Below are 21178 nucleotides of genomic sequence, written 5' to 3'. Positions count from 1 at the left end.
TAGGCTAACGTTACTGTAGCTAACGGTTAAGCTAGTCCCAAATAGGATAACGATTTCTGGAATTATTCACAGTGATTTCCCACAGAATATTATGTTGTGGTGTGTGCTCTTACCTTTGTTGCTAACCACAATTCAGAACAGGTTTTCTTAAAAAAAATACTATATATATAATATAATATAAAACAATGTAAGTTAAGTTAGCTAATCTTTTCTCCAACATTTTAACATATTTAGTAGCTAACAGGACACCATTTAACACTTACATAATGTTTGCCGTTACCTGTTTGCTGCTACAAAATAATATGTTACCAGTGATATTATTGTTATTTTGACTGATAACGTTATGCTAATATGACTAAGGTTAGTGGTTAGTAGTAGTGGTAGCTAAGTAATGCTTTTTCTAACCGCTAATACAGTAGTTAATATGACAACTGCTGGAACCTCACTCATGGTAAACTCTACAGTTTTCCCACAATGGTGTTTAGTGTAATTCCTATGTCAAATATCGACCATTTTAATATTTGATGTTTGCCAATGAATGTAAAACTGATCTATTGTAGTTATAATACAGTCTCATCACATATGAGATTATATAATTGTCCGTGTTTTATAATTATCTAGTATAGCACAGCTTTTTTCCACTGTGGATGTTAAATGTCCTCAAACAGTTCCACTGCTGCCACTCCTCATGCCTCACTGCCATTAATCTCCAGCTGTCCCTCCATCACAGCTGCCTCAGCCTCCAAGCTATACCACTGTAAGTAAACTACATATCTGTCATTACTGTGTACACTTATACTACTGTCATGACATGTTCGCCTCTGTTGCTTGGGGAATAAGTAACTCCCTTAATGGCACAGTTGTCCTCCTTGTAAATAGACTGCATTCTCGACTGTACCACACCCTATAACCTCTTTGCCCAATCCTGGGGAAGAAGATGAAACTGAAAGGAGTAGATTACTTCTTACATTTAGATGTGTTTGTTGTAAACACATGTAGTAGAAATAAGACACACAAGGGGCTGCATACTCCTACTTCTTAAAGTATGTCCACAAGATGGAGCCAAAATATAATAATATAATACCAACACAGCTTCTTCTCCACCAGAGTATGTAAAGTCAGAGAATACCTTTATCTGTTTATTCTAGTCCTTTTATATATAGCATGCATCTTTCCACTTTGACTCATACAATATTTGTAAATTTTTTTACCCATCCATAATATGCTCACACCCATGTGAAAATTACTGTCCGTACTTAAAGTTCATGCCCTTGGAGTTGTAGCCTACCATTCCAAACTAATTGGTAAAATAACTTTTAAATTCCAACATGCCCAACAATCGTTTCTAAAATGAAATGTTATGTTATGTGTTTGCCTACATCTTCAATGCATTACATTTTTTTGTCCTTTAATGAGACATATTGTACACATATATACAAAATGTTAAATAATTGTTTGCTTGCTTCACTCATTTCCATTTTTGGAGGTGAACAGTTGCTTGACTTTTCATTGTTAGCGGAGATACTGCAGTGCAGATTGAGTAGTCAGATTGGGATCTTTAGTTTGAGTCAGTTGTGGCCTTTAAAGTCGTACAATGCTGTGTTTATAACACTGATGATCCGGAAATTCAAATGTATTCTACAGTTGGATGCATTATTAGTTGTTTGGCAGAAATGCATACAAATGTGATAACACATATAAAGCAAAATGAAATGTATTCCAGCTCTGTGCTGCTGTAAGACCGCAGTGTTGTAGTACAGGAGCCCCTGCAGAGCCTGGACACTGTGCTGCTGGATTGCAGTTTAACAGCTGATTCGATCCCCCTGCGCTGGGAGCCCGACGCTTCCTGGCTATTTATGGCAGATGCCCGTCTATCGAGGCCGCTCTCTTCAGCCCTTACATGGTTGCTGTGGGATGAGGTTACCGTGCCGATTTTGGCCCACACCTCCCAAGCTCCTTGGAAGCAGTGTTGTGTCACCTCTCACTGACAGTCTCAACTATCAGACTACGGTCTCAAACCTGGTTTACAAGAATGGGCGTTTTAGAAACCACAGTTTTGACTTTTGGAATAGTTTGAAGAACCACTTATTATCTGTTCTAGCACCCCTCTTGTGTATTTTATTTCTCAGCTTCATCCCCGTCTCTCTCCTTTACCCTTCTCCTGCATACCCCACTCGCTCTCTCTCCCTCTCCCTTCTTTTCTTTCTTCTTTGCTCGGCTGTTCCTGGACTGATTTATTTGGCCCGGTGCGGCAGAGCTAGTGGGAAAGCACCAGCCTATATTTGTCGGCTGCTGAGGTTGGATCTGCTTAATGGTGGATGACTTTGGATCCTCTGTTTGGGTTTATCTGCTCTGAATAAGGAACTAGTGAGACCCTTTGTTGGGTAGATGCATATCCCTGAATTCTGCTGTTGGGATACATGGACTTCACCTGTGAAGCATTTCTTTCAGTGCCTTATTATTGGAGCTAAAACATTGTAAGTATCACTTTCTCTTTCTTAGTTTGATCTCATGCATGCTATGGTATACATCAAGATATATATATTAGGTCAGTAAGTAAGCAGATAGTTCTTATATGATGAATCTGACAACCATTCATCACTCAGCTTTGTGCTGAGTTGCAGATTGTACGTTCTCTGGTATATATATGCTAAATAGATTAAAGCACGTTTGGCCATTATGTTAGGCTATTTCTTTTCCTTTTTGTACTAAACTAGCGTCCTTGTAATGTAAATGTTAAAATATTTGTAATAACTTGTCATCTGGCATCAGATAGGATAATGTAACCACCCTTTACATAACAAGAGATTTAAAGGCACAGAAGTTACCTCACGCCTCATGTGGTAGACTAGAAAAAAGTCTAGTAAATGTGATCTCTGTCAGTTTGATTGTTAACCAGCCATTGTTTGTTTCATATTTTTAAATTCAGTTGTAAACTTAAAAACAACATGTGAACTTTTTAATTTAAACCATTAGATATAGTTTAAACTCATTGCAGAGTATGTTGAAACAGAATCACTTACAGTTCACAGATCAAATATGATTCACTTAATTTGCAAGGTGCATGATGTCTAAAAAGAATCACAAAGTTTGGCAGCTAGTTTTAGTATTGCACAAAATGTCTTTAAGATTGGGAAACTCAATCATTGTCACTCTTTATTATTTTTTGCCAAACTACCCAGTAGCGGAGGCAAACTTTGGTGCCAAAAAAACGGGTGTGACGGGTGTCTAGTTTAAATTTTCTCTCCTGGAGGACTGAAAGTAGTGTCCCAACCAAGCGTCCTTCTTGTTGCTTTGCGCTGTCTCAAGTAACCACTCGGGTATTAGCATTCCAACCTCCAGATTATGGCTGCATGGCGATATGTGTGTTCAGCTGATCTATCAGCTATGTGTTGGGCTGGTGTGTTGTTCCAACAGTGGTCATTCCCCACAGTTTTGTTTTTATAGTGTGTGTGTGTGTGTGTGTGTGTGTGTGTGTGTGTGTGTGTGTGTGTGTGTGTGTGTGTGTGTGTGTGTGTATGTGTGTGTGTGACTCAGTTCGGCACCTGCTGCACCCGTCAAAATCAAGAGACAGGTTTACTGGCTGGCCCCATGCTTTACCCTCTGCCACTGGATTCGGTTCATCTACATATAAGAATGCAGCTTTGCAATCATCTGCAAGTGTTGTAGACACATTTGTATTATCACCCAGCAACATGCATTCATTTGTTGAAAGCCTACATTCCTTGTTCGAGTTACAATCTCTAGTGGTGGGCGGATTGATCCAAATATCGATAATATGGATATCAACGTTGGTATTGATATTGATGAATACCAGTGTAATGAGATAGACACTTTAGTTTCAGTTTCTCTCCAGTATGCACTGCTGCAGTTTCATCAAAACTGGCTGTCTGTGTCTGTGTAAGTGCTGCTCCTGTCACAGCGCGGAGCAGTAACACTTTGGTCCTCCTCCCCCCTCTTGTGATTTGATGTTGTTCTGTCACGTCACTCAGCGGCACCAGGCAAACAAGCAAGCAAGCAAGCAGCCAGGCCCGGCGGCGGCCAGCAGCACACACACAAGCAGGAGCAGAAGAATGGCCGAGGAAGAGGAGCGCTGTGTGGCTAATATATTTTCAAGCTGAAAATGAAACAACGGCAAGCTGTATAATTTGTAAAAAGACTGTAAGATAGAGTGGTAACACAACAAATTTATACAAGCATATGAAAATTATCTCCTTGGTTTTAAGGTATTAATAATCCAAATGTAAAATCACAAAAACACTTTGGCTAAAGGTCATGAAAATTCATCCATCTTGATTATTAAAAAGTATCAGTATCGTATTGGTATCGTATCAGTATCTGCGATATTGGCCCTGTATTTACTTAGTATCGGATCAATACCAAATATTGCAGTATTGCACGCCACTAACAATCTCCAAGATCTCCACTTCGTTCTGTTTGGCAGCACCTATGGCGATAAGCGCTAATTGCAGGTGTGTTTTAGATGTCACTTCCCAGAGATCTTAACCTGTTTCGCCTGTGTGACGTCAGTCAGTTTACAGTTGAAGAGCAAGTCTGTAGCGTTAGCTCCGCCTACCCTCTCTGGCAGACCAGCCACTGCTGGGTGATGGAAACACGTCATTAACTGTGCGCTGCTTGTGATTTTTCCGTGGAATGTCGCCACAGAGACCCGTAATATTGCAAATGCAAGGGCTTTCGTCAGTGGGCTCGGTTACCATTGTGTTGCCTCATGCGGCAAAAGATAATACTACAATTATAATAATAATAAGACAGTAAGACAATAGTTTAAAATATATGTATGAACAAAAGCATTTATGCTTTGCTTCGTTTTCTTGGTTGCACTTCTACGTTGTTTTTGTTGGTCAGCAAATGGACACCAGAACAACAAGCTTTTATACAAAGTAGTTTCAGGTATGTTTCACCCTTAGAAAACAAGTGCAGTTGCACTTTTTACTTGAGGCAATGCTGAGATATAGCTCCTCTTTTGTGTTGTTGGTGTTTGCAGAATGCAGAAGGCAGAGGAAAAAAGTAAATTCTCCGAACAGCAAACTATCCTATTGATGTGTCCCTTAGCAAGATTTTGAACAACTCCAACTCGATCAGCATCTGCTTTTACATCATTTCATCATTCTCCTGCTCCTAATTAAAGAGGAACTGACCGCAGCACACGGACCTTCCATCATAGTTGTATTCAACAGGTGTGTGGGCTGCTGAATGTGGTCTTATGCACCAGTTAACTTGTAGCTTGAGCTCAGCACCCTGCTGTCTACACTTAGCATGTCAGAGGGCAGGGAGCTGTCAACAGGCTCCAGCTGGCCTGCTACCATGCTGGCCTCTTTCTCAATGCATGACCGCTGTTTGGGTTACTTGACTTGAATCAGTGATGATGGCCACCACATCCATGCTCCTAAATGGGTCCTGTATTCAAGGATGTTCATTGTCCATTATGTGCCATGTATACCTAACGATATATCTATTTATGGTATGTTATGGTATCATTTTATGTGTATGTATGGGAACAATCATGCTGGTATTATACAGTAACTGGTAGTAGTGGTGTTTTTGGACGTTGCTGAGATATATTTCTATAGCATTGAAATCCAGTCAGTTAAGGTTTCCTTTTGAAAAACACACTGGGTCTCATTTATCAACCTAACGTAGAAACCAGTGCAGATATGAGCGCAGAAATCATCTTAGACAGGCTTCACGTGTGATTCATGAAACGTTCGTATCACACCAATCAGAGCGTAAGAATGGTCGTACATTGATAAATGCAGCAGCTGGAAACAATCGTAATTTAAATATCACGCCCCTATATATTCTCAGTTTTGAGGCCTCGCCCCTACAATTTACAACATGGCGAGACGTAATCCGGCTAAGAAGCGGTACTTTTCAGAGTTGGAGATTTAAACCCTGCTATCTCAGGTTCATTTGCACTAACGTGTGTACTATTTGGCAGCCTGAAAACTGGTATTAAAGGCTGTAGAAAGAATGCGGAATGGAGAGAGATCACTGATGCGGTCAACAGTGTTGCCGTAGTAAATCGGACTCCAGCTGAAGTTTATTTAATTTATACATCCTTGACACATGTATGCTAAAGTCCTAATAGTAATATACAGGCTTATATTGCAATCTCTTAAGCCTACATGTAGGTGTACTTATATTTAAATAAACACACAGTAGCGGAGTTTATGCAGCGTCTTTTTATTTTACTTATGTTTCTTTTCATCGGTCTGAGCCAAGCAACCGTGAGCTGTGAGGGAGAGCGCGCGTGTCCTCTGCCGACCCGACCCTGACAGCAGAGGGGCAGGAAAAACAAGCCAAAATATGTTGGTCAATGGCAGAAATAAATCGTTCACTTGTGGCCATTAACGACACTTTAAAAGAGAACTGAAAACATGAAGAATAAATAAAAATGTTGTACATTGTCATGTTTCCTGTATTGAGTATCACTGCCTAACATAACAACTATACCTTTTAAAAGCGAGGAATAATATCCTGTCTCCTTCGTATAGCCCCAGTTGGGGCTGTGCTGGACATTGCTCTCAGGGCATCGGGTCATCTGGCTCCATCACTACATTTATGGCACCCTGTTTTCCTGCGCGATGTTGTGCAGAACCCCATAGGCTAAAACAATGTTGCAGACTTTTTCTGGCATGTATAGTAGTGTCCCCCCCGCTGATGCAAGACAGAGCCATCTGCCCTTAATCAATCCGATGGAGCGCTCCACTGTGGCCCGTGTGCGTATGTGTGCACTGTTGTACCGGCGCATAGAGGTCTTCTAAAAGAGCCCGATCTGCCATTGCTGATAAGTGATCAACTGATGACTTCTCCTTCTGTTAAACTGATTACATGCTGCACCGCAAGTCCACACTACACACTTTCACTGAACCGGGTGGTTATACTATGAACCACCGCTAGTCACACTGGAAAACTTGTGCACACGAGTTCAGACCAGACGTGAGATTTTATCGCAGCCTACGCTCACGTTCAAATTGATAAATGCCTTGCTTTTCAAAAGATTCAAAATCCTTTATTAATCCCACAATGGGGAAATTCACACTGTTGCAGCAGCAAGGGATAAGAGGAAAGTAGAGGACACACGTTAACACACAACAATAATAAATATTAAATAGAGTAAATATTAAAATAGTAAAATGTATTTACAGTAACTGCAAAGTCACATGTTTTATTGTATGTCTTATGTTTTATCAGTCCTGGTATGTGTATTTTGTCCATGTGATCTACTGAGAGCAGTGCTGATTGTAGAGTCTGACAGCAGCAGGCAGGAAAGACCTGCGGTATAGTGACACAGCGCGGGTGCAGCAGCCTGTCACTGAAGGAGCTGTTCAGTGCTGACAGAGTGTCCTGCATGGGGTGGGAGGAGTCGTCCATCATGGAGGATAATTTAGCCACTATTCTCCTTTCTCCCACCACCTCCACGGCGTCAAGGGGGTAACCAAGAACAGAGCTGGCCTTCTTAGTCAGCCTGTCCAGTCTTTTCCTGTCTGATTTAACCATATCGATGTCCATACCCAGGATGTTCACCGGCAGAGGTGGAGAGTGCTTGCTCCTGTGGGAATCCACCACCAGCTCCTTGGTTTTACCAGCATTGATCTGGAGGTGGTTCCGCTGGCGCCAGTCCACAAAGTCTTGGTTAAGTTCTCTGTACTCCCTGTCGTCCCCATCTGTGATATGGCCAACAACAGCGGAGTCATCAGAGAACTTTTGTAGGTGGCAGTTTTCTGAGTGGTAGGTGAAGTCTGCAGTGAACAGGAATGGGGCCAGAACAGTTCCTTGTGGGGCACCTGTGCTGCAGACAACTGTGTCAGACACACAGCCCTGTGTCCTTACAAACTGAGGTTGGTTGGTGAGGTAGTCCAATATCCATCCAGTGAGGTGGAGGTCCACCCCCATCCGCTCCAACTTTTCCCTCAGAAGCATTGGCCGGATGGTGTTGAAAGCGTTGGAGAAATCATAGAACATGATTCTCACAGTGCTTCCAGCCTTTTCCAGGTGGGAGAGAGATTTGTGGAGAAGGTATATGATAGCATCATCCACCCCAGTGCCAGGTTGATAGGCAAACTGAAGTGGGTCCATGGATGTGCTCACCAGGGGGCGGAGATGGACCAGGACCAGCCTTTCCAGGGTCTTCATCAGGTGGGATGTCAGTGCCACTGGCCTGTAGCTGTTTAGATCCTTGGGATGCGGGGTCTTTGGCACAGGCACCAAGCAGGATGTCTTCCAGAGCTGTGGCACCCTCCCTAGTTTCAGGCTCAGGTTGAACATGTGCCCCACTATCCCGCACAGCTGATCTGCACAGGATTTGAGAAGCCTGGAGCTGAGGCCATCGCTGCTTTCCTCACCTTGATCCTCCGTAGCTCACTCCTCACCTGGTGCATTGTGAAGGACAGGTTGGGGGAGGGGTGCTGTGTGTTGGAGGAGGGGGGCTGATTGTTGGAGGTTGTGAGTGGGGAAGTGATGGCAGGGGTGTGACAAACCACAGGGGGTGCAGACAGTGGTGTTTGCTGCAGCAGGGAGGACTGGACAGGGTGAGGGGTAAATGACCCATCAAATCTGTTGAAGAAAAGATTTAGATCATTCACCCACTTTGTGTCCCCCGCAGCCTGAGGTTTCGGGTCTTTGTAGCCTGAGGCCACGTCCACACGTACCAAAACGATCTTTTTTTTACCCGTCTTCCCTGGATTCGTTTCAAGAATAGTTGCGTCCAAACGGATCCATTTGTAAATGACTCAACGCGCTACTTCATATTCCAGGCCTATAGGCGGCGCTGTTTCTGCTACAGAAATTTGCCAAAAAACGGAGAAGAAGAGCATAGTCACTTCCACTTCCCATCTTAACATGGCTAGACTATAACGTTCTCTTAATACATCCATGGACTATAATAACTTTCACCACTGCTCAATTTATAAAGGCTGCCGCAAGAAAACGTGTCTTTGTTTACAATGTATAATGTGCTGTTGGATTGCTTTTTATTTTGCAATTCTGTCTGCCATCGGAAATGATTGCAGCGCGCTAGCAGCGCGCTAGCAGCGCGCTAACATTAGCGCGCTAGCTAGCTCTGCTAGCTAACATCGGCAGTCAAACAAACATTAATGATCCAATGTCTTTTTGATAATCTACACGTTTTTCTTGCGGTAGCCTTTCTACAATAAGCCATGGTAAACATTAGTATAATCCGTTAAAGGAGTTGATAAGCAGACAGATTAGCTAGCTAGTTGATAAGTTGTCTACTTCCACTTTATATATATATATATATTGCTGCTGGAGTGGTCAGCTACTTTAGCAATGTTTAACGTTAGCTACGTAACATTAGCAATATATCTTGTGTAGAATCCAGGACTGGCAGAGGGAAGTGTCAGGGAGCAGAGACAAAGTATTTAGATAAAGTTAGCTGGTTTGACCATGGAGATGGGATATGCTCGCTTAGCTTCACCGCAGTCATGTGTGGCTGTGCACTAGTGCGGGTAAAAGGTTGAGGGGTGTGGCAATGACATCATCGATACGGACGTATTCGTATTCGCCGTCCAAATGAAGCCAAAAGAGAGCCGTTTTCGAATTTTTTCACCCTGAGACCAGGTTTCAAAAAAGTGCGTTTTCAGGCAGTGCGTTTACAGAATTCGTTTGGATAGTCGGCCACTCACCCCACTTTGCGTAGGAATCGGCATACACCCGTCCTATGCCTGTTTTAGGTCGTATGCACGTTTCATAAATGAGGGCCAGTGAGAGTGAAGGTTGCACCAGGATTCAGCAGAGGAAAGATAGTGTGAATGGCATATGAGCGCACAAGGTAAAACAATAAGTCAAATACAGTACTTCATATGGTCAAAGAATTTCCAATAAGGGAAGAAGTTCCACTCTCGGGATACTTCCGGCTTCTGAACTGGTTGCAGTTCCACTCTGGTTCCATATAGAGGGCGCTCACAGGTGAGTGCAGAATGAATGGTGGTCTATGGAGCTATACCCCTAAAAATCCACTTTTCTCAGGATATGATTTTTTGTCTAATAATTTGAATGTTGCATTCGAAAGGGGAGGCTAAGAAAGTACACACTGCTGGGTGGCTTTTTTGTTCTAAAAAGCCTTTTAAAATGTCAATGACGTCATACACATCATACGGCTGGAGAGTTTGCAAGATCTGAGTCACTTCCTTTTTTCTCTCGAGGCATCGACAACACAGCTGACAAGTTAGGCTCTCCCTGTCAATGCACATGCTAGAAAGAGGTTTGCTAATGTTTTAAAGACCACGCTGAAATATTCACTCTGACATTCTGGTTCTGCTTCGGATGCTTCGGATGCTTCAGATGCTTCGGATGTCGTTCACTGACCAATCAACATTCATTAGCAGAATGCTAGCGTGTTAAGGGCAACAACGACTCAACCTGTAAGAAATTGAAAGGACGTAAGTACTCGTTCATTCAACTTTCGATGATTCCATGTTGATAATCCATGTTGAACTTGCAAAAACTACAATAAAATCTGAGATTTCTCAACGACAATCAGGCGAAAGAGACAAATTTAGCCGTCTAGCTCCATAGAGTCCCATTCATTTTGCACTTGCCTGCGATCACCCCCCAGTGGAACTCTGGTGGAACTGCAACCAAATTTGTTACAATGGGGCTAAATAGGGAGTGAAATGGCTCTCCATAGACCGGCTCTGATATGGTATAAAAACAATTGTTGGGGAATATTACAGTAAATGCATGGTTTGGTTATTTTAGACATATTTAGAAGCGGTATTGACAGGAAACATGGCTTAAAAGTATTGGTTACCGTGATTAAGTTGTAGTTTTTGTTGCATTTATATAAAGTTGTACAGAGAAAAAGCTAATTTATACTGGTATTATGAAATAAATAGCAGTCCTACCAACATAGATTTGTAAATGTGCTCCGGTGGAGAAATAGCAGAAAAGGTATATTTTTATTGTTTGGATATATACTTTGTCTACTTTAGAGCTACTGGGGAAGAAACAAGAGCTGATTTACCATAGTATTCCCATTAATAGTCGTACTGAATGCCTAAGAGTGTTAAGGCACATACTATAACATGGGTTATAGTCACATAAATGGTTTATGTTGCATATTATCTTTTTCTCTCTCATCTTAACTGTCTGTGTAGTCGGAAGTAGAAAGGCTGCAGAAATTACCCTGCAATCATTCTGAGATATACCAATGACTAACGAAGCATTGTATCAAATTGATCACATGAATTGGTGTGACTCTTTTGTCTGCTCATGAGTTACCTTAAGTGGCCTCATCATGTTACAACATGTGAAGATGTTCCTGGATGTAAGACAAAGCCAAATCTTCAAGTAACCATTTCTGGCATGACATCCACCTCTTCCTCCTCCTTCACTCTCTTTTTCTCTTTCCTTTACCTCCCTCTGTCCCACTCTAAGAGTTCCAGGACTTCTAAAGTGTCTCTCCTCAGAACCGGGCTCTGTGCTCATCGATATCCATATAAGAGCAGAGCAGGCGAACTTCTGTGCTGAGTGTCAAGCAGAGTTGATGCAAGGCAGCAGAAAGGAACGCAGATCTGGATCTAAAGAGTCAACTGCCAGAGTAAATGTTTAAGGGAGGAGGAAGGTTCCTGCTTGGCTACCTCAGGCTCTCACTTGACCTGTGTATGTGTGTGTATGTGTGTGTGTGTGTGTGTGTGTGTGTGTAAGTTTGGATCAAGTACATCTTCTGCATGTGTGTGCATGTGTTAATATTAGTGCATGTCTCAGGGAACATTAGTGCATTTGTACAAATGAACCTAAACAGAGACCGTTTCTCCTAATAAAGGCAGGCTAGCTTGGATTACAGTGTCTGCTCCTGCCCAAAGTACACAGAAGTTGCTAAATTACTAATAGTTTTCCTTATAACGTACTTTGCTATTCTAAACACTAGGTGTCTGGTACCAGTTGCCTGTGAAAAGTCATCCAGGATGTAGCCTACAGAAATTTGAATACAGAAACGCTCCTTAAGAACAAACACAGTTTTAAAAGCACACCTTCAACACATGAATGAGTGAGTACAAATTCTCCTCTGAGGTTGACTTAAAAGGTAGATGAGTACTGTTGAAAATAAAGAAATTTTGGAAGGAAAAAATAGTACTTCCTCCAGCTTTAGTCACAACACTTGCTGAGTGAGGTAGAGGCCCAATAAAACCAGTCTTTGCAATAGCTTCTGTTACTCTGGCTACATAAAGCTTTATTTTCCAAAATGACCAACGTATCTTCAGTAGGGTTAGACAATAAAGTCTCAAAAACTGTTACTATTATGCACGATATGAGGAAAATATCTAATTGCGATTATTTTGACTGATATTGCGATTGCGATGTGATTCACGATATTGGAGGGAATGATTTAATTTTGAAAATTTAAATGATTATAGTGTGATTTTTGCGAGGATCTGTACCAAACAAAGATGTTTTCTTTAGTCTGTAGGATAGGATTTGTAGGCGGGGACGTCTCTGCAGCACCACAATACTTCATTCAGAATGGTTTGACAACATATTTAGCCTTTAACAAATATTGCGCCCCATTTGGATATTGCACTAGTCCGTATTGCGATTTTCGATAAAGTTGCGATTAATTGTGCAGCCCTAATTACTATAATTATTTACATATTTTACACAATAACACTAAATGAGCTGTCTCATCCATTTTAAAATGTGCTGTTTGTTAAGTTAATCTATGTAATAATAATGTCATCATGTAAATGAAAAAGCCTCCAAGAATAAAAATGGAAAAGCCCCAAAAAAATCTCTTTAAAAAAAAAAAAAGCCCAAACAGTAACTGGAAAATCTCAAACCAAATTCCCGAGGTAGTAATTATAAAAAAAAAAAGAAAAAAAGAAAGAATTTGATCTTTTAAAGTATCTTTTTTTACTGTTTAGCAAGTGACAAAATTTTGTTGCACTGAGGATGATCATCGTGTTAAAGTTAATTACTTGTGTTTGTGAGTTAAGACCATGGTATACATTTGTCCTGAAAGAAAACAGAAGTCAGTCACAGTGTCGATCACATAAAGCATTGAGCTCAGTAAAGCTCAGGCTACATGAAGGCAGACGGAAACAGAGGATCACATGTTTTCCATAGGAGAAAGTCCACCCTGTACAGTATGAGCAGTGTGCTGCTGAGCTTCTCAGCTTAAAGTTTGTTAAGCAGAGAGATGCTTTGATGTTGAGTCACACACCTCGTGGTGTTTACATGATGTCCTGGGTGTTGAGTTTTATTGGCTGGTTTGTACATCCAGTGTTGCAAGATGAAATTGTTGAACCGAGTTTCACATTTGTATTTGTCCACAGTCAAAGCAAGTGGTCTCATTGGTGCAGGTTTATTTTCAGCTGGTAACATCGTCAAGATCAGAAAACAATTCCTCATTTGAGAGAGAGACAAAGCCGGATGGGAGGGATCATTGTGGAAATGGTAATTGGACAGGCTGCAGGCCTTTGAGTGATACGATTTATAATTTGTTTAATGTTATTTGGAAAAAAAGTACAAAACAGCAGAGAAAGTTGCAGATTATGCAAGTGAGATGCAAGACTCTTAAAGGGCTTACAAAAACACCCAACCCCAATTTGAAGAGCTAATTCTTCAACCAATTACTGTTAACTTGGATAGTTAAGGAGGTCTGCAAATCCAGATCTTAAACCTGTGTACTGGTTATAAGGTCTGACACAAGTTCCTTTGTTGTCATCAACTCGCTCACCCATAGTCCACCTCAGTTTGGTTACTTGGATGGCTTTAAGTATTGTGTCTTATGCCAGTGTGGTTTACTTTAAAGAAAAGCTTTATGAATGATGTGTGGCCTGTTTTGAAAATTGTAAATGAACCCGTGTGACAGAGATTGAGTGACGGAGGATTTATCATGTTTGTTGCTGGCTGGCATGGAAGGAGGGGTAAACAGAGAGATGAAAAGTGAAAGGGAGAGAGACAGGTGAAGAAGCAAATACTGTACTGTAGAATAAAACAAAAGAAACACAAAGAATGCAAGAAAAAGAGAGGAGAGAGAAGGAGATGAGGACTGAGAAGGGGTTGGAGCCAGAGGAGCCAGAGGAGCGAGTCAGATGAAAGATGACAATTATGGGGAATACAAGGGAGAAGGAGTAGGAAAGAAAACAAGGAGGCGTGGAGACGGTAAATACGGCCGGCTGACTAGGGTGACCTCTCCCCGAGGCAGCCACTCACAACACATGTTGCCTTATTAGGGGTGTCTACAGGGAGCGGAGGCAGACTAGGGAAGGTGGGGGGGGTGTTTGTGTGTGAAAGGGTGAGAAAAAGCAGCAGACGGAGGAGATGAGTAAGTGTGCAAGTGAGCAAGACTAAGACGCCAGAGAGTCCAAAACTGTGTGACAAGAGTAAAAGGGGTTGTTTAGCATGAAGTTCTCTCATCTGTCCAGTGCAACATACTGTAGATCTTACAGCAGTCATTCACATTATATTTAGTGGTATCATACTGAAGTTTTTAAGGATAGGCTCTCTCCTAGTATAGAAAAAGAAGTGTAAATAATGCTTTTCTGTACATGTTTGTTCTTATTTGATTTCCTGGTGTCGGAGGTTATACTGTTTTTATACTACTGTCAACAGATTGATGATGTTTTGGCGGCTAGGGGTTTTAGGGGAATTAGATTTATTGTACACACTGAATTTAAACCTCAATGAACAGCAGCACAACCTAAATATGAAAGTGTACCTATAACTTTGGATTATTAAAAAATACTCTTGTGTTAAGAACAATGCATTTTCTGTCTTCTAAGGAGTGCAGCCCATGTGCTTGCTCCAAGGGCTACAGTAACTATCACTACTGTGAATGCATTGCCTATTTCTGTGTGTGATGCACACTAAGTTTTTTGTGCCATCCTTGGCAAATGTATATCACGGCGACGAGAAGGACAATTCTTGACAATCGTTTTGCTTTAAGCCGCTGCACATGGATTTGGAGTTGGCAATCTCTAAAATATACTTTGGCCCTGTCCCATTTCTCCCCCCTTAAAACTTCCACTTGGTTTTGAGTGCCATTGACAGTAAAGTCCCCTCGACGAGGGAAGTGGGGGTGAAGATCTTTCCCTTTGAAATGGGACACCACTATATGCAAATTAGCGTAGCGAACATAGTGAACGTAGCGAATGCACAGCGTCGACGTGGCTACCGGTAGTAGCCTACTACTATTTTCAGAGCACAGAGCAGCAATGCTTAGCCATTAGAATCTTAGACGAGAACCTTTTTTTTTTCAATTGTTCCTTTCCAGTGGTGTCCGCCATCTTGGTTGAAAAATTTGGCCGGCTCGCTGAGTTCGCAAGGTATCCTGGGTAATTGCATCTCCCACTTCATTTTAAGCCTGCATCGGACCTCACTATGTTGTGAGGGGTGATTTTAAGGGAAAAATAGCACTCCTCCTTGCTCCCTACAGTATTGGGACACCCTACCCCTACACGAGAACGCGCAAAAACGAGGGTTAGGGCAGAAATCTAGGGGAAGGGGAGGTAGTGGGACAGAGCCTTTAACTGTCATTGTTTTGACGTTCAGGAAGGACATTGGTAATGGTAATAAAAAAAAAAAAAATCAATATTAAATGTCAGGAAGACACTTTTTCTCCTGCTTCCTCAGGCATTCGGAGAAGCTTCTTATGGACTCAGTCTATGTTGTGATTGTCTATATCCACGACGTTCGACTTCTGGGATTGCTCCGGTGCCGGCGGAAATTTCTTCCTAATTACCTTCCGCTTTCTTTGTGTAAACTCTGGTGGATTTATGAGGACTATGGTTAACTGCTGTGGACTAGCCAGACCTTCCTCCACAGCGCTGTGGAGGAAAGACTGCGAGAGTAATGTTGTAAGGATTGGTGACTGTTTGGGTATTGGACACTTACTGTAACCACCAGGGGCAGACTGGGACCAAAATTCAGCCCTGGCACTGTAGTCACACCAGCCCACATTACCATGCAGCCCCACCCACGGACATGCATTCACTAATTACATTTGAGTACAGATGGTGAAATAATAAGCAGTACCTTATGTAATATTTAATGTAACTGGCAAACAATGCTTTTTACTTTTTAAAGAGCACACAACGTTTATAACAAATTTACACATACTGCCTGTTTATGCCGTTTGTATACTGTCATTCTCTACAGTATGTTGGTCTTTGTTGTCACTGTCTGTCTGTTCGATTGTCCATGATTCTCTCTGTTGACACTGTACATATTGTCCGTCTGGTTCTCCATCTTTTCATCCGCTTTAACTCTCTAACTCTGCAATTTAAATGTTTTTTATGGCTGTCTGTGATTATACTTCAGGGTTTTTCCTTGCTCAGAATTTGTCTTTGCGGGAACACACAAAGCAGGGGGAGGAGGGGGTCTGGGGGTCCTCCCCCAGGACATTTTGAGGGTAAAAGACTTCAATTCCTGCATTCTGATAAATTTTTGGGCACCAATTTATGGTAAAAATGTCTATATTTATGGCAAGGAAATCACAAAATTCTGGTGGCAGGTAACAATTTAAAATACAAAATATAATGGAATATTATTATATTCAGTAGTCCAATAAGGGGGCTTTCACATGGGACATGGGCCGGATACAACAACACTTGACCCCAAAGTCCAGTTGTTTAATTAGCATGAACAGGGCTTTTTTTCCCCAAAGAGCACGTTTTGCTCCCAAGTTGAAAAATGTAGGGTTGACTTACAGAGGCTACTGCTTTTACTGCTAAATTGTACAATAACACAATCATGTTATGGATACAAAATGTTGTGAAGTGTAATGTTTTCTATATTCTATTGATCAAAAATGATCAGTGATATTGAATATAGCCGACAGTGTAATGGACCACCACAGTTCATACATACATGTGAACCGCGGATTAATTGCAGAGTTTAACCTACATAGTGTAAAACGTGACACTACGTGAATGGGGCACAGCAGAAAGACGGCGCAGAATGACACTGCTTGTTCAGGGTTTTCATGTGTACTCCTATAGGCCTACACTTCGCATCAGGTGTTAAAACCAACTGTACCAAAACACTGAACTGGACTACTATTTAACGCGACAACAAGACATTTTTAACCGGTAATGAAACTGTCTTAATTTAATACGCGCCGTCAGACATCAGACGGCCGCGCGGACGGACAGCAGTCAGAGCTCCGGCGGAGCTCTCTGCCCGTCAGCAGCGGCTTCTCGCTGCTGCAGCCGGTCCCCTATAGCAAGGGCATGATTTTGAGTGAATGTCCCAATTTGAGTAACTTCTGATTGGGTCGGTCGGGCCATCACGGCACCAGCCCGGCCGTTGCCGACTGGCCAAATGCTTAATATTTATTATTATTATTATTATTATTATTATTATTGTTATAATAACCATAGTGAAATCGTGCAAGCGATAAAAACCCATCCTCTGCGCTGTTAGCCTGTAAAGACAATTTGTTTGTATATTAAAAAAAGAAAAATCTGACTGGCCCACATTAAAAAAAATGGTCCGGCCCCTCTGGCATTTGTTGTTTCCGAACAAGTAGTTACAGGAACGTAGTTATAGGAAAAGTCCACTTCTAAATAGGGTTGGGTACCTTTCGCATCTGAACCAATAGTATTCCCGATACCGGTACCTGAAATTCGGTTCCTGGTACCCAATGGTACTTTTTCTCTGTAATTACAAAAAAATGATTTCAATTGTAAAAGATAATTCCAAACCTCTCTCTCCTCCCAAACCCGTCCCTACAACCTATTACATTGAATGATTATTCATTTCTTACTCACTGTAACTTTTATTCTTGTATTTGTATATTATTATATTTTAGCCTGTTTTATTTTCATTATGTTTTTTATTGCCCTTTAATGTTTAATGTAAAGCACTTTGAATTGCCTTGTTGCTGAAAGGTGCTGTAGAAATAAAGTTGCCTTGCCTTACAACGTCAGCCTGTCAGTCAGTCCCCAGGGCACAGAAACCACCGTTGCGCCTGCTCGTCTCAGAGGAAGTGTAATGTCAACAGCACCGTGACCGCTTTCGGCTCGCCATTAATATCATATCACAGTGAAAGGTGTCTGCGTGAAGTTTTGAAAACTGTAACCACACTTGAAACCGCTTTATCGGCATTGCCGTGACTCACTGTGACTTCAACAAAACTGCAGAACCTCTGTGCGCGTGTGTGTGTGTGTGTGTGTCGGACCACTGCCCTCTGTCAATATGCAGAGAGGACAGATAAGCTTGCGCTTACTCTCAGGTACCGAAATTTGGCACCGTTTGATTTTACGTGAACCGATACTCTGTAGTACCGACGTGATTTGGTCGGTACCGGTAAAAGTACAGGGTTCGGTACCCAACCCTACTTCCAGAGATGGCAAAAGTACTCACTTCCCGTATTCAAGTAGAAGTACAGATACTTGTGTTAAAAAATACTCTGGTAAAAGTAGAAGTACTGATTTAACTTCTTTACTCAAGTAAAAGTAACAAAGTACAGGCTTGGAAATTTACTTAAAGTATAAAAGTAAAAGTAGCCTTGCGAATGACAACCATTTTTTTATGCAAAGCTACCTGCACCACACAAATGTTACTAGAGTGCAAGCTGAGAGACTTCAGTGGACATGGAAAAAAGGCTCTTTATATGCCATTGCCTACATTTTAAATGGCTCTCTGCCAATAGGCCTAAAACATCACATATATGATTATTGTGACATAGACTGGGACTTCAGGTTAATAAGATTCTGACTGAGTAGCAAGATATGAATTCAAATGTGATTCTGTGAGAATTCAAACACGAGTCCTCTAACTTTGTCTGAGAGGTTTGAGACATTAGCGTTAACATTAGCCCAAAATAAAGGCGATTTGAGACAAGACCAAGTAACGTTATCACTCGAAAACAAGAACGGCCTCGAGTAACGTTAACGGTACTACAGCACTGTATTAGATTATAGTATTAGATTATTTTCAAATAAACTGAACGCTTGCTAACCTTAACTTTACTTGGGTTACTTAACTAAATGCTAGCGAACCAAGGCATCGTCATTGCTAGCAGGAGAACAAATGTAACTGACCATTAACCTAAACTTAATAAAGTTACTGAAACAAACAACAAATAGCTTGATAACAACAAAAGATGCATTTACCTCTGTGTTTTTTTAAATTCAATTGTAAATTCTTGAAAGCAGTTCATGGTGTTTCGGTTGGCACAATTTGCAGCACATTATAACAACATATATTCCCATCCAATTAGATTGAATTTGGTATTGATGACGTGAAAAATAATAACGGTAACTCCACTGAAATTATTTGAAACTAAAGTAACGAGCCAATTTTGTAAAATATAAGGAGTAGAAAGTACAGATATTCGCACTTTTTTTAAACCTGGTCCCAGGGTGAAAAAATTCGAAAACGGCTCCCTTTTGGCTTCATTTGGATGGCGATGCTGCATACGTTGATGATGTCATCGCCACACCCCTCGACCTCTAACGTTATGTAGCTAATGTTAAACATCGCTAAAGTAGCTGACGCTCCGGCAGGGACGTAACATTAACGTTAGCTGCTATGGTTAGCTGTTTATAAAGTGGAAGTAACTTATCAACTAGCTAGCTAATCTGCCTGCTTATCAACTCCTTGAACGGATTATAGTAACTTTTAGCATGGCTTATTGTAGAAAGGCTACTGCAAGAAAAACGTGTAGATTATCAAAAAGACATTGGATCATTGATGTTTGTTTGACTGCCGATGTTAGCTAGCAGTGTTAGCGCGCTAACGTTAGCTCTGCTAGCTAGCACGCTGCAATCATGTCCGATGACAGAATTGCAAAATAAAAAGCAATCCAACAGCACATTATACAATGTAAACAAAGAAAAGTTTTCTTGCTGCGGCCTTTATAAAATGAGCAGTGGTGAAAGTTATTATAGTCTATCATGTTATGAACGGGAGTGACTGAAGACTATGATCTTCTTCTCCGTTTTTGGTGAATTTCTGTAGCAGAAACAGCGCCACCTATAGGCCTGGAATATGAAGTAGCGTGTTGAGTCTTTTACAAATGGATCCGTTTGGACACATTTTTTTGACACAGTTCCAGGGAAGACGGGGGAAAAAAAGATCATTTTGGTACCAGATTGGTCCAGTCAGAACAGGAGAAAAAAAGGGTTCTAGGAACGTTATGTTCTAGGAACTGCAAAAATCCCTCCAGTCGGAAAGCGGCTTTATACTCACCTCACACTACCTGATGTGATGAATTAGTGTGTTTGGTCATCTATTAGATGAGACGTTTGTGTCTGTACTTCTGAGTTCAGGCCAATTTGTGAGACAGAGTAAAATCTTGTGTGATTTAGACATTATACATGAATGTGTATGTGTGTGCTGTAGAGAGTGAGAAGGTAGAGGAAGACAGGAAGGACAGGAACTGAAATAAACAACAACCCTATCAAATAGCTGTGTTTTTATAAGATTTTTTAACAACGTCCAAAATCCTAACTAGTGGTGTTGTGTTTAAAAAGGAAAGATTGGAACACTGCAGGAAATTATGAATCATGTTCTACTGCATTGCATGTGACAGCTTAATAAGCCTTTCTACTGGCTGAACTGGAATCAGGACAAGGCTGTCAGTAAAAACTTTACACCCATAATGAATCATATTCCCAGTGGTACACTGCATTTTATTATCTGGTGGACTCCAACTGCATTTAAACAGAATAAACCTTCTGACAACTTGATAATGATATTAATATTAACGCAAGCTCTGGGCTGCTCGATTATAGAAAAATCATAATCACAATTCTTTTGGTCAGTAGTGAAATCACGATTATGATTGATATTATGATCACTCTTTGACTTTTGCAAAGATGTGTTATTTATTGAACTTAAAAAAAACTGTTAAACGGTTAAATAAATCAACAGTGAAAACACCTTGAACTGTGAAATTTCCCTTAATACTTTTCTTGTTGAACTTTTTTTTTTCATTTAAAACACAAGACAAAATAAAGGTTTACTAGCAAAATATAATGTGCAGAATAATTGTTTTACTTGTTTACAAAATGGAAATTGCGATTGAAATTTGATTAATTGCCCAGCCCTAGTTCTGTCTTTAGTTTTTGGAGGTTTGATGGCACCTGGCCATCATGGCTGAAGCCCGTCTGATGTGTGCGTGTGTTAAGGATACCATCTGACTTCCAGTAGCCCTGGACCCCATACCACCCCCTGTGGCCATGCTGGC

At 41.2% G+C, this 21178-nt stretch overlaps 1 protein-coding gene and 1 long non-coding RNA gene across 2 annotated transcripts in view; one reads left to right on the top strand and one right to left on the bottom strand.

Moving 5' to 3' along the window:
* Positions 1 to 3: 3 nt before the first annotated feature.
* LOC118495819 lies at positions 4 to 19296 on the bottom strand. The gene is made up of 3 exons (XR_004898265.1): positions 19188 to 19296; positions 4591 to 4596; positions 4 to 13 (listed from the first exon to the last, which is right to left on the bottom strand). It is a non-coding gene; the product is annotated as an uncharacterized LOC118495819 (long non-coding RNA).
* The window catches only part of LOC116040669 (supervillin-like), a 78965-nt gene continuing 59754 nt past the window's right edge, over positions 1968 to 21178 (top strand). Inside the window, exon 1 of the mRNA XM_036004963.1 lies at positions 1968 to 2477. The gene's annotated coding sequence lies outside the window, so the exon portion shown is untranslated. The remainder of the gene's footprint in view (positions 2478 to 21178) is intronic.

This window comes from Sander lucioperca, chromosome 9 (genome assembly GCF_008315115.2).
Source record: "Sander lucioperca isolate FBNREF2018 chromosome 9, SLUC_FBN_1.2, whole genome shotgun sequence".
NCBI classification, from domain to species: Eukaryota; Metazoa; Chordata; class Actinopteri; order Perciformes; family Percidae; genus Sander; species Sander lucioperca.
This window is presented reverse-complemented; position numbering and strand designations above follow the sequence as displayed.